Source organism: Macadamia integrifolia, unplaced genomic scaffold (assembly GCF_013358625.1).
Source record: "Macadamia integrifolia cultivar HAES 741 unplaced genomic scaffold, SCU_Mint_v3 scaffold759, whole genome shotgun sequence".
NCBI classification, from domain to species: domain Eukaryota; kingdom Viridiplantae; phylum Streptophyta; class Magnoliopsida; order Proteales; family Proteaceae; genus Macadamia; species Macadamia integrifolia.
Genome location: NW_024870533.1, coordinates 236761 through 249260, shown reverse-complemented (window position 1 = coordinate 249260; position 12500 = coordinate 236761). Strand labels below are relative to the sequence as shown.

Below are 12500 nucleotides of genomic sequence, written 5' to 3'. Positions count from 1 at the left end.
GCACATTGACTTGACCAATGATTCCGTGAAACCCATTCATTGGGCATGTCAATGTAGACAACAGTCCACCCCTTGCACCATGACCTATATATGATGACAAGCCAAAGAGCAAAGAGGGGTGGAAATGCGTGGCTACGGCCACGCTCACAAAAAGTGGTAGGAAGCAAAGCATGTTAAACTGCCACGGTGCCTAGATGGGATTAATCAATGGGGCCAACAGTCATTTCCACGTTTTTCACATGCCATGACTCTCTTTGCATGCTGTACAAAAACTAGCAAAAGTGGCAGTAGGCTGCGATGAGGGTGTAGGTGCAGCGTACCGGTAGCCATGCAAACCCACCAACATGCATTGGCCAGCCAAGGTGCAAAACAAGGGGCTAATCATCCGGACCATCATGCCATGTTGCTGTCCTTCACATACCATGCAACTCTTGGGCATGCTATGTGGCTACCGGTGTATGTGGCAGCAACTATGCAGAGAGAGCCATGCGCGCCCAACAGCACGACATGGCAGGCCACAACGCACATCAAAGGCAGGTATTGGAACCAACGTGCCTTGATGGTGATTTTCACTTGCCAGGCCTATCTTGGGCATGCCATGCGGCTACGGGTGCATTTGGCAGCAGTTATGGGGGCACAGCAGCACAAGGCAGGAACCCTTGCACACCCAATAGCCCCGAGTGGCAGGCAACGGTGTGCGGCAGAGGGGCTCAACATCAGGATGCATTGGCCATTTACTTGTTTTCAAATGCCATGCCTCTCTTGAAAATTATTTTCAGCTACGGACACATGTGATAGCAACTGTGGGGGCATGGCAGCGGAAGGTAGGGAGCCATGCGCACCTAGCAGCACACAATTGCAGGCAGTGGTGTGCAGTAGATGGGCTGACCATCTGGACAGACGAGCCATGTACTTGTTTTCACATACATGCCAAGCCTTTTTTGGGCTTTCTTTGTAGCTACGAGCATAGGAGGCAAACACTATCGAGGCATAGTGGTATATAGTAGGCAACCATGAGGGCCAAGCAGCACGTCGTGGCAAGCGCAACGCACACCAAGGGCCAAATCTTCGAAACCAACATACTGTGCAAGTGTTTTGCACATGCCATGCCACTCTTGGGCATGCTGTACAACGACAGACGCATGTGGTGGAAGATGTGGAGGCACGACAGCGTAAGGCAGGCAGCCATGTGCACCCAGCATCACATAATGGCAAGCAACTGTATGTGGCAGAGGGGATGACCGTCGGGACGGACGCGCCATATAAATGTTTTCACACTCCATGCCTTCGTTGGGCATGCTGTGAGTTGATAGGAACACGTGGCAGCAGAAGTGGGGGCGTGGCAGCGTATGGCAGGCAGCCTTGTGTGCCCAGCAGCCCATGGTGACAAGCAACGCTGTGCGGCAGAAGGGGGCGGCATTGTGCGACAGAAGGGCTTACCATTTGCAAGGACTTGCACCTTTGTTAGGCTTGTTGTGCCATGACTGGCACACGTGACAACAGCTGTGGGGTCATTGCACGCAAGGTAGGCAGCCATGTGTGTCCAGTCGCAGGCAATGGCAGGCCTCGGCACACACCAAGGGCCGACTCATCGAAACCGACGTGCCATTTCACTTTTTTCCCATGCCATGGGTCTTTTGGGTCTGCATACCATGCCCGCTTATTGTCTACTACCCCGCTGTGCGGCCCCTTGGAAACCACCCGGGGAGAGTGGCACCCCTCTCCCTCAAGGTAGCTCTTATGCTCTTTGCCCCTTTCTAGAATGAGACATGACCCCTACCAAAAAATATATTAGACTATTTTTTGAGCTTCAAATATCCAAATCAGATGAATCTTAGTATGAAATTAAGGAAAAATCCAAAGATTATTTTCATATAAAAATCATAGTTTTCTGATAAATATTTATTTTTTTTTATTAATTTTTTGATATTAAAAAACATAATTAAATTCAAAAAACTATGAAAAATCTATTTTAATGTATTTTTTTGAAAACTAAATATTGGATGTCTTCCAAAGGTTGATAGAATGTTCTGAAAAGATATTGGACCATTCCAAATTATTTTGATATTTTTTAATATTTTATGATTGAAACATTATGAAAAATACCCAAAAAAATGGAAATGCGGGCTTTAAGTGAAAATGATTGTACTTTGAGTGCCAAATAGCCAATTGCAAGGCTTTTCTTACCCAAAGGGATGTTTTGCACAACATGATTTAAAGACCCAAACTATGTTGTGCAGGCATGGCCTTGACGTGTGCAGCAGTCGGTGCCTCATGTGCAGCTAAAGGCAGTAAAGGAGCCTCTATTGCATGGGCCATGGGGACCACGGCAGCACCCATGTGTGTGCGGCTATGTGGACGATGGACTACAGACGTGGGCATAGAAATGCAGCAATGCCTGCAACCTTGCACGCGCCATGTGCGACCATGCCAGCCATCATGATTGCCGTATGGGAGGCCATGCCAGTGAACTTGTGCGCGGTGTAGCCATGCCTGCAACCTCATGCACGGCATGTCCGATAACTCCCGAACCAAGCGCATGGTGAGGCAGCGATGGGCATGGTACATGAGCCATGCATGCAATCTGGAGGGTGGTGTGTAGCAATACACGCAACCTTGTGAGTGGTAGGGCAGCCAGGGGCACGACATGTGCAGCCATGACTGCAACCTTGCATGCGTTAGTGCAGCCAAGCCGCAGCATGTGCGGCGAGGAATGTAACCTTGGGCGTGACTATGCAGCCATCTGCGTGTCATGGGCGCCATGCTTGTAACCTTTCACGCGGCATGTGCGGCCACACGCGTAACCTTGTGTAGGGCATGTGTAGCTGAGGTCACAGCCAATTGTGTTGAAGTGCGGCACGGGCAGCAGCCCAGCATGCGTAGCCTGCACCATTACCCGTAGCTATGTCGGTCGTGCCTGCCATGTTGTGTGCGGTTGTGCACCCTTGCCCACAGCAATGTGCATTGTTGCCTGCCACCTTACGCGTGGTGGTGCACCCTTTCCCCCAGCTATGTGCGCGTGGTAGCCTATACCCATGCTCGCGATAGTGGAGCCTTACTAGCAGCCATGCGCGAGGTGGCATGCAACCATGTGTGCGGTATTGCAGCCACGCCCGTATCCATATGCGCGGTAGCCTGCCTCGACGACAGCAGCATTGCGCTAGTGCAACTTCGCTCGCAGCGATGCCTACACCTTGTGCGGCCATGCCAGCTGCCTTCCTCGTGGGGGTGGTGCAGGCATGCATGATAGCCAGCATCCATGTCTGTGTGGTACAGCCTTGCATGTTACCATACAAGGAGCAGCCTATACCTTGTTAGGCCATGCCAGCCACATGTGCGCTAGGTAGTGCAGCCGTGTGCAAGACAACCTGCCATCATGCATGCGACATGTGCAGCCATGCCAGCATCCATGCGCGCGATAGTGTAGCCTTACCCGCAGTCGTGCGCTCGCTGGCCTGTAACCTTGTGCGAGGTAGCACAGCATGCTTGCACCCGTGCGCGTGACAGCATCCATGCGGTAAGGCCTTGATTGCTGCCAAGTGCGCGGCAGCCTGCCACCATGCATGCACCTTGTGTGGCCATGCGTGCGGTGTTGCTGCCTTATGCACTGCCTTTATATGCACTTAGGCACTCTTAGGGGGGCTTGCGTAGGCATGGTCATGGGCACATATATGTGCACACTTGCGGCATTCAAGAGCACCCTTAGGCAACATTTGCTGCATTCAAGAGCACAATTAGGTGACACTTGGGCTACACTTGGGTCCACGCGTAGACACACTTATTCAACACTTGGGGGTACGTATAGGCACACATAAGGAGACACTTGGGGCATTCAAGAGCACACACAGGAACACTTGGGTGCAAACTTAGGCAACAGTTATGGGCATGCATGGGCACAGTTAGGTAACACTTGGGCCATTCAATGTGCACATGTAGTCAACACTTGGGGTGTTATGCGGCCATTCAATGTGCACACATGGGCATATGTAGTCAACACTTGGGGCACGCATAGGCACACACTTGGGCCATTTAAGAGCACGTTGTCATGGCCTTAGACCTTTCTAAGCAACCACGCCAGCACTTAGCACTTCCATTAGCACTAAGTCAGACTAACCACCCTCCTTAAGGGACTTGGGAAGGGAAGAAGTGAACACAAGAGTGAGTTTGAGAAGAATGAACTTGTATTGTACTAAGAGAACTCTTGATTACAAGGCTTGAGAACTCACTTGCTTGGTTGAACATTCTTGGTTGGTCCTTGGTGAGTGCCTATGCCAAATGAGGCACCACCTACCCCAAGCTACAATGGATGGTTAAGATATTTACAAATGTCCTCCATCCAACGGTTGGGGAGGAAACTAGAAGCCTCCCACCTCCTTAGTGGAGCTCCAGAAATCTCTCCCAAAATATCTCCTATGAATATCTTCTACAAATATCAACAATAAAATATCTATTATTACTACACCTTTGTAGAAAACTCTAGAACTTGGACCTTACTTAGCCCAATGGCCTAAGTCTAAGGGCTTGGTGAGCTAGGCCCGTGGGCCTATGTTGGGCAGGTCGTGACACTCTCCCCAACTTAAATCTACGACACCCTCGTCGTAACCTCCTTGTGGTATTTTTATTCACAAGCCATCTCAGCATGCCAGTTGTCTCCCATCTTGTCTCGCTCTCTGGTCACCCCTTCCACTTGACTAAATACTCCACGTAAGGAGATAGTTTGTCTCTGGATGATTGGATCAACAACCAAATTAACCACCTTCTTTGCTTACTTGTGTAGGTGTTGGTCTCTATTCCACAGTTTTAGCTCACCTGACTTTTATCTCACAAGCTTGGCTCCCTCACAACCGACACTCTGATACCACAACTGTCATGGCCTTAGACCCTTCTAAGAGACTGCACTGGCTCTTAGCACTCCCACTAGCACTAAGTCAGCCTAACCATCCCCCTTTAAGGGACTTGGGAAGAGAAGAAGTGAACACAAGAGTGAGTTTGAGAAGAATGAACTTGTATTGCACTAGAGAGCTCTTTAGTACAAGGCTTGAGAACTCACTTGCTCGGTTGAACACTCTTGGTTGGTCCTTAGTGAGTGTCTTTGCCAAATGAGGTAACACCTATTTGTAGGCACCCGAAGTTACAATGGATGGCTAAGATATATACAAACGTCCTCCATCCAATGGTTAACTGCGTATTTAAGTCATCTATAAAGGATTCTACCCTCGACAATCAACAAGGGTCGAGGGACTCGAGATCTATCTCCACCTACAAGCTTGCAACCTACGTTCTCCAAAGACCCACGTTAATATTGTATTATAACACTTGAGTAGGAGACATGCAAACTCCTCCGCACCTAGGCGCGACTTAGAAGCATGATTTGCCAAATAGCAAAGGCCACAAGATCGAGTATGAGAAAGCACTTATAAGCAACAAACCTTTGATAATGCAAATTTTTTAAAAGAACAAGGGGAGGGGGGAAGGGACCTGTGATTTGTTTCCACTTGCAAGCTTGCAACCTATGTTCATCAGAGACCCACGTTAATGTCGTATTATAACACTTCCGATAGGAGGCATCCAAACACCTCTGCACCTAGGCGCGATTTAGAAACGCATTTCTCCAAATACCATAAGGCCAAAAAACCGAGCATGAGAAAACTCTTGCAAGAAACAAACCCACGAGAATGCAATTTTCTTTTTAAAAACAAAAGGGGGGGGGGGGGAGGGGGAGGGACTCGTGATCTGTCTCCACCTGCAAGCTTGCAAACCTATGTTCTCCAAAGACCCACGTTAATGTCACATTATAACACTTGCGGCAGGAGGCATGCAAACACCTTCGCACCTGGGCATGACTTAGAAATGCATCCCTCCAAATAGCAAAGGCCACAAAACCGAGCATGACACAACTCTTGCAAGCAACATACCCATGAGAATGAATTTTTTTTTTTTAAAGTAAGGAGGGGGAGGGACTCATGATCTACCTCCACCTGCAAGCTTGCAACCTATGTTCTCCAGAGAGCCACGTTAATGTCGTATTATAACACTGGCCGCAAAAAGACATGCAAACACCTCCACACCTAGGCACGACTTAGAAACGCACTTCTCCAAATAGCATAGGCCACAAAACCGACCGAAAAAAAACCCTTGCATGTAACAAATCCATGATAATGTAAGTTAAAAAAAAAAACAATGGGATGGGGAGGGGGGACCAACCAAATATTTATTGTGCCCATTGACTTGACCAATGATTGGGCATGTCAATGTAGACAACAGCCCACCCCTTGCACCATGACCTACATATGATGACAATCCAAAGAGCAAAGAGGGGTGGAAATGCATGACTATGGCCACGCTCGCAAAAAGTGGCATTGACACAACTGCACATGGCTGGAAGCAAAGCACGTCAAACTGCCACGTTACCTAGATGGGATTAATCAATGGGGCCAATGCGTCATTTCCACGTTTTTCACATGCCATAACTCTCTTAGGCATGCTTACAAAAACTAGCAAAAGTGGTAGTAGGCTGCGGTGAGGGTGTAGGTGCAGTGTGCAGGTAGCCATGCAAACCCACCAGCACACATTGGCCAGCCAAGGTGCAAAACAAGGGGCTAATCATTCGGACCATCATGCCATATTGCTATCCTTCACATGCCATGCAACTCTTTGGCATGTTGTGTGGCTACCGACGAATGTGGCAGCAGCTATGCAGGGAGCCACGCAATCCCAGCAACACGCCATGGTAGGCCACAGCACACATCAAAGGCAGTCATCGGAACCAACGTGACTTGATGGTGATTTTCACATACCATGCCACTAGGGGTGCATCTGGCAGTAGCTGTGGGGACACAAAAGCACAAGGCAGGAACCCTTACGCACCCAATAGCCCAGGGTAGCAGGCAGCGGTGTGTGGCAGAGGGGCTGGACATCAGGATGCCTTGGTCATTTACTTGTTTTCAAATGCCATGCCTCTCTTGAAAATGCTATGCAGCTATGGACACATGTGACAGCAACTGTGGGGGCATGCAGCGGAAAGTAGGGAGCCATGTGCACCCAGCAGCACACGGTTGCAGGTAGTGGTGTGTGGCAGATGGGCTGACCATCTGGACAGACGAGCCATGTACTTGTTTTCACATATACGCCAAGCCTTTGTTGGGCTTTCTTTGTAGCTACGAGCATAAGAGGCAACAGCCGTTGAGGCATAGCGGTATATATTAGGCAACCATGAGGGCCAAGCAGCATGCCGTGGCAGGCGCAACACACACCAAGGGCCAAATCTTTAAAACCAACATACCGTGCGGGTGTTTTGCACATGCCATGCCACTCTTGGGCATGCTGTACGGTGACAGACGCATGTGGTTGAAGATGTGGAGGCATGACAGTGCAAGGCAGGCAGCCATACGCGCTTAGCAACACACAATGGTAGGCAAATGTGTGCGGCATAGGGGATGACCGTCGGGACGGACGCACCATGTATATGTTTTCACACGCCATGCCTTTATTGGGCATGCTTTGCATCGGCGGGCACATGTGGTAGTAGAAGTGGGGGCATGGCAGCGCATGGCAGGTAGCCATGTGCGCCTAGTAGCCCACGGTGGCAGGCAATGCTATGCGACAGAAGGGGGCGACGTTGTGAGATAGAAGGGCTGACCATTCGCATGGACATGCACCTTCGTTGGGCATTCTGTGCTGCGACTGGCACATGTGACAGTAGCTGTGGGGTCATGGCATGCAAGGTAGGCAGCCATGCACGTCCAGCTGCTCGTAGTGGCAGGCCTCGGAGCACACCAAGGGCCAACTCATCGAAACCGACGTGCCATTTCACTTTTTTTTCCCATGCCATGGGTCTTTTGGGTTTGCCAACCATGCCTGCTCATTGTCTGCTACCCCACTATACAGCCCCTAGGAAACCACCTGGGGAGTGGCACCCCCCTCCCTCAAGTATCTCTTATGATCTTTGCCCCTTTCCAGAAGGAGACATGACCCCCCCAAAAAATATACCAGACTATTTTTTGAGCTTCAATTCTCCAAATCAAATGAAACTTGGTATGAAATTAAGGAAAAATTTTCATATAAAAATCATAGTTTTCTGATAAATATTTAGTTTTTTATTAATATTTTAATATTAAAAAACATATTAAATTAAAAAAGCTATAAAAAATTCATTTTAATGTATTTTTCTGGAAACTAAATTTTGGATGCCTTTCAAGGGTTGATAGAATGTTCTGAAAATATATTGGGCCATTCCAACATATCTTGATATTTTTTATATTTTATAATTGAAGCATTACGAAAAATACCCAAAAAAATGGAATTGCGGGGTTTAAGTGAAAATGATTGTACCTTGAGTGCCAAATAGACAATTGTAAGGCTTTTCTAACCCAAAGGGATGTTTTGCACAACATGATTTAAAGACCCAAACTATGTTGTGCTGCCATGGCCTTGAAGTGTGTAGCAGTCGGTGCCTCGTGTGCAGCCAAAGGCCGCAAAGGACCCTCTGTTGCATGGGCCATAGGGACCACGACGACACCCATGTGTGAGCCATGTGCATGCGGCTATGTGCACAGAGGACTACGGATGTGGGCATAGAAGTGCAGCAATGCCTACAACCTTACGCGCGCCATGTGCTGAAAAGCCTGTGGCATGTGCGGCCATGCTAGCCATCATGATTGCCGCATGGGAGGCCATGCCCGCGAACTTGTGCACCATAGTGCAGCCATGCGCGATGCATGTGCGACGACGCAAAGAAACCTTTCGCGCGGCGGTGTAGCCGTGCAGGCAACCTCATGAGTGGCACATCCGGAAACTCCCGAAACCAGGAGTATGACGAGGCAGCGATGGGCATGGCATATGCAGCCATGCGTGCGACCTGGAGGGCGGTGTGCAGCAACGTACGCAACCTTGCAAGTTGTAGGGCAGCCAGGGGCGCGGCATGTGCAGCCATGCCTGTAACCTTGCACGCTTGGTAGTGTAGCCATGTGCAAGACAGCCTGCCATCATGCACGCGGCATGTGCAGCCATGCTTGCATCCATGAGCGCGATAGTGCAGCCTTGCCCACAGTCGTGCGCGTGATGGCCTGCAACCTTGTGCTACGTAGGCAGCCATGCTTGCACTCGTGCTCACGACAGCGTCCGTGTGGTAAGGCCTTGATTTTGGCCAAGTGCGCTGCAGCCTGCCACCATGCATGCACCTGGTGCGGCTGTGCGTACGGTACTACAGCCTTGTGCATTGCCTTCATATGCACTTAGGCATATTTAGGGGGGCACGCATAGGCATAGGCATAGTCATGGGCACGTATATGTGCACACTTGCGGCTTTCAAGAGCACACTTAGGCAACATTTGGGGTATTCAAGAGCACAATTAGGCGACACTTGGGCTACACTTGGGTGCACGCGTAGGCACACTTAATCAACACTTGGGGGCACGTATAGGCACACTTAAGGCGACACTTGGGGCATTGAAGAGCACGCACAGGCACACTTGGGTGCACACAGAGGCAACAGTTGTGGGCATACATGGGCACAGTTAGGCAACACTTGGGCCATTCAATGTGCACATGTAGTCAACACTTGAGGTGTTGTGCGTCCATTCAATGTGCACACATGGGCACATGTAGTCAACACTTGGGGGCACGCGTAGGCACACACTTGGGCCATTCAAGAGCACGTTGTTATGGCCTTAGACATTTCTAAGAGACTGCGCCGGCTCTTAGCACTCCCACTTGCACAAAGTCAGCCTAACCACCCTTCTTAAGGGACTTGGGAAGAGAAGAAGTGAACACAAGAGTGAGTTCGAGAAGAATGAACTTGTATTGCACTAGAGAGCTCTTGAGTACAAGGCGTGAGAACTCACTTGCTTGGTTGAACACTCTTGGTTGGTCCTTGGTGAGTGCCTTTGCCAAATGAGGCAACTCTTACCCCAAGTTACAATGGATGGCTAAGATATTTACGAATGTCCTCCATCCAACGGTTGGGGAGGAAAATAGAAGCTTCCCACCTCCTTAGCGGAGCTCTAGAAATCTCTCCCAAAATATCTCCTATGAATATCTTCTACAAATATCTACAATAAAATATCTATTGTTACCACACCTTTGTAGAAAGCTCTAGAACTTGGACCTTACATAACCCAATGGCCTCAGTCCATGGGATTGGTGAGCTAGGCCCGTGGGCCTATATTGGGAAGATCGTGACACTCTCCCCCACCTAAATCTACGACGCCCTCGTCACAACCTTCTTGTGGTACTTTTATTCATGAGCTGTCTCGACATGCCAGTTGTCTTCCATCTCGTCTCGCTCTCTGGTCGCCCCTTCCACTTGACTAAATACTCCACGTAAGGAGATAGTTTGTGTCTCTGGATGATTGGATCAGCAACCAAATTAGCCTCCCTCCCGTAAGGAGTAACGCCTATTAGGGTTCTTCTGTAGTCACATAACTTGTGCCTCCTACAATGTCGTATGGTTGGCTCTGTTCTCTCGTTTGCATCTTCCTCTTCTTGGCATGGATGGCTTGCTACCAAATTCTCCTTTTCTTTCCCTCCCATCCAAGGGCAAGTAAGCACCTAGCCCCTGGATGGTGTTGGAGAACTCCTTTAGTCCGAAGGTTTGTCTCGACCCCTCGAGCAACAATATATATGGGGCATTCTTTGGAGTTGATAGCCTTAGGACAACCATGGCCCGAGTTCCTTTGCCTCCTCCATCAAGGCAAGGTTGTGTGTGGCTCCTGCATCTACCTTCGCTTGTGTGGGCTTCCCATTGATGCACACTTTTGTACACATCAACCCCTTTTGAGAGTTAAGGGCCTTGACCCCTATCTCGGCCTTGCTGGCACGATGCTGCATTAGGGACTCCATGCAAGGTGGCTCTTCCTCTTGGCCCTCTTCCTCCAATAGGGCACTAAGAGCTTTCCTCCTGGGGCAATCCCTAAACCAATGTAGCTCATCACATGGGAATCACTTGTCTCTAGGCTTGAACCACCTCTTATCACGCTTATGCCTTAGTGCCTCTCCTTTAGACAAGTCATAAGAGGTAGTGGCTTCCCTCGCTGCTGTCCTCCTACTCTTCCCATACTTCTTCTCCAATACGAGCTTCCACCTTATCCAACCCCTTTGCATACTTGAGCCTTGAAGGTGGCAACCATCTCCTCTTGGTTACTTACTATGGTGTTGAGAGCACCTTGTAGGGACCCCTTGTGCTCCCCCATCTGGCCATCAAGCTCCTCCCAGAGCTCCACATGGCCTTTGAGCTCCTCCCCACTTTGCCTCGGCCAATACTTGCTCCCCTCGAGCTAAGCGAGGCCCCATAGCGATGCCAAACTCGACAGACTTGCCTTCGCTCCTTCTTTGTTTACTTGTGTAGGTGTTGGTCTCTATTCAACAGTTTTAGCTTGCCTGTCTCCTATCCCACAAGCTTGGCTCCCTCGCAACCGGAGCTCTGATACCACAACTATCACGGCCTTAGATCTTTCTAAGAGACCGCGCTGGCTCTTAGCACTCCCACTAGCACTAAGTCAGCCTAACCACCCTCCTTAAGGGACTTGGGAAGAGAAGAAGTGAACACAAGAGTGAGTTTGAGAAGAATGAACTTGTATTGCACTAGAGAGCTCTTGAGTACAAGGCTTGAGAACTCACTTGCTCGGTTGAACGCTCTTGGTTGGTCCTTGGTGAGTGTCTTCGCCAAATGAGGCAACACCTATTTATAGGCACCCTAAGTTACAATGGATGGCTAAGATATTTACAAACGTCCTCCATCCAATGGTTGGGGAGGAAACTAGAAGCTTCGCACCTCCTTAGTGGAGAACTCTAGAAATCTTTCTCAAAATATCTCCTATAAATATCTTCTAGAAATATCTACAATAAAATTATCTAGAGTTACTACACCTTTGTAGAAAACTCTAGAACTTGGACCATATTTAGCCCAATGGCCTAAGTCCATGAGCCTATGTTGGGCAGGTCGTGACAGCGTGTATACTTAGTGGCACTCAATGTGCACGCATTGGCACACTTCACTTGGGCAACACGCATAACCATACTCAGGGAACCGTTGGGGCTGTTAACTATTAGGGGCATACCTGGGGCCATGCGTGGACAATCCTAGGCTCAGGAGGGTGTGGGGGTAAAATTAGAGATATTTGGGGGTAAAGAAAAGGGGAAAAAGACGGGCGGACGAATCGATGCGACACGGGGCTGAATCTCAATGGGTCATGGTAGCAAGGCCACTCTATCACTTACAATACCCCGTCGCGTATTTAAGTCGTCTGCAAAGGATTCTACCCATCGCCCGACAAGAATTACACTTCAAGGTAGCCCACACAACATGTCCACTACGGGGGCTTGGCCAACGACACGTGCCTATAGGGGCCGAAGGGCCGCTACTGCGGGTCAACAAATGGACGACGGGCACAGGCGTTACTTCTTTAGCCTGGATTCTGACTTAGAGGCATTCAGTCATAATCTGGCACACAGTAGCTTCGTGCCACTGGCTTTTCAACCTAGCGTGATGACCAATTGTGTGA

At 49.4% G+C, this 12500-nt stretch overlaps 1 pseudogene; it reads right to left on the bottom strand.

Annotated features, from left to right (window-relative positions):
* Positions 1-12150: 12150 nt before the first annotated feature.
* The window catches only part of LOC122069910, a 3216-nt pseudogene continuing 2866 nt past the window's right edge, over positions 12151-12500 (bottom strand).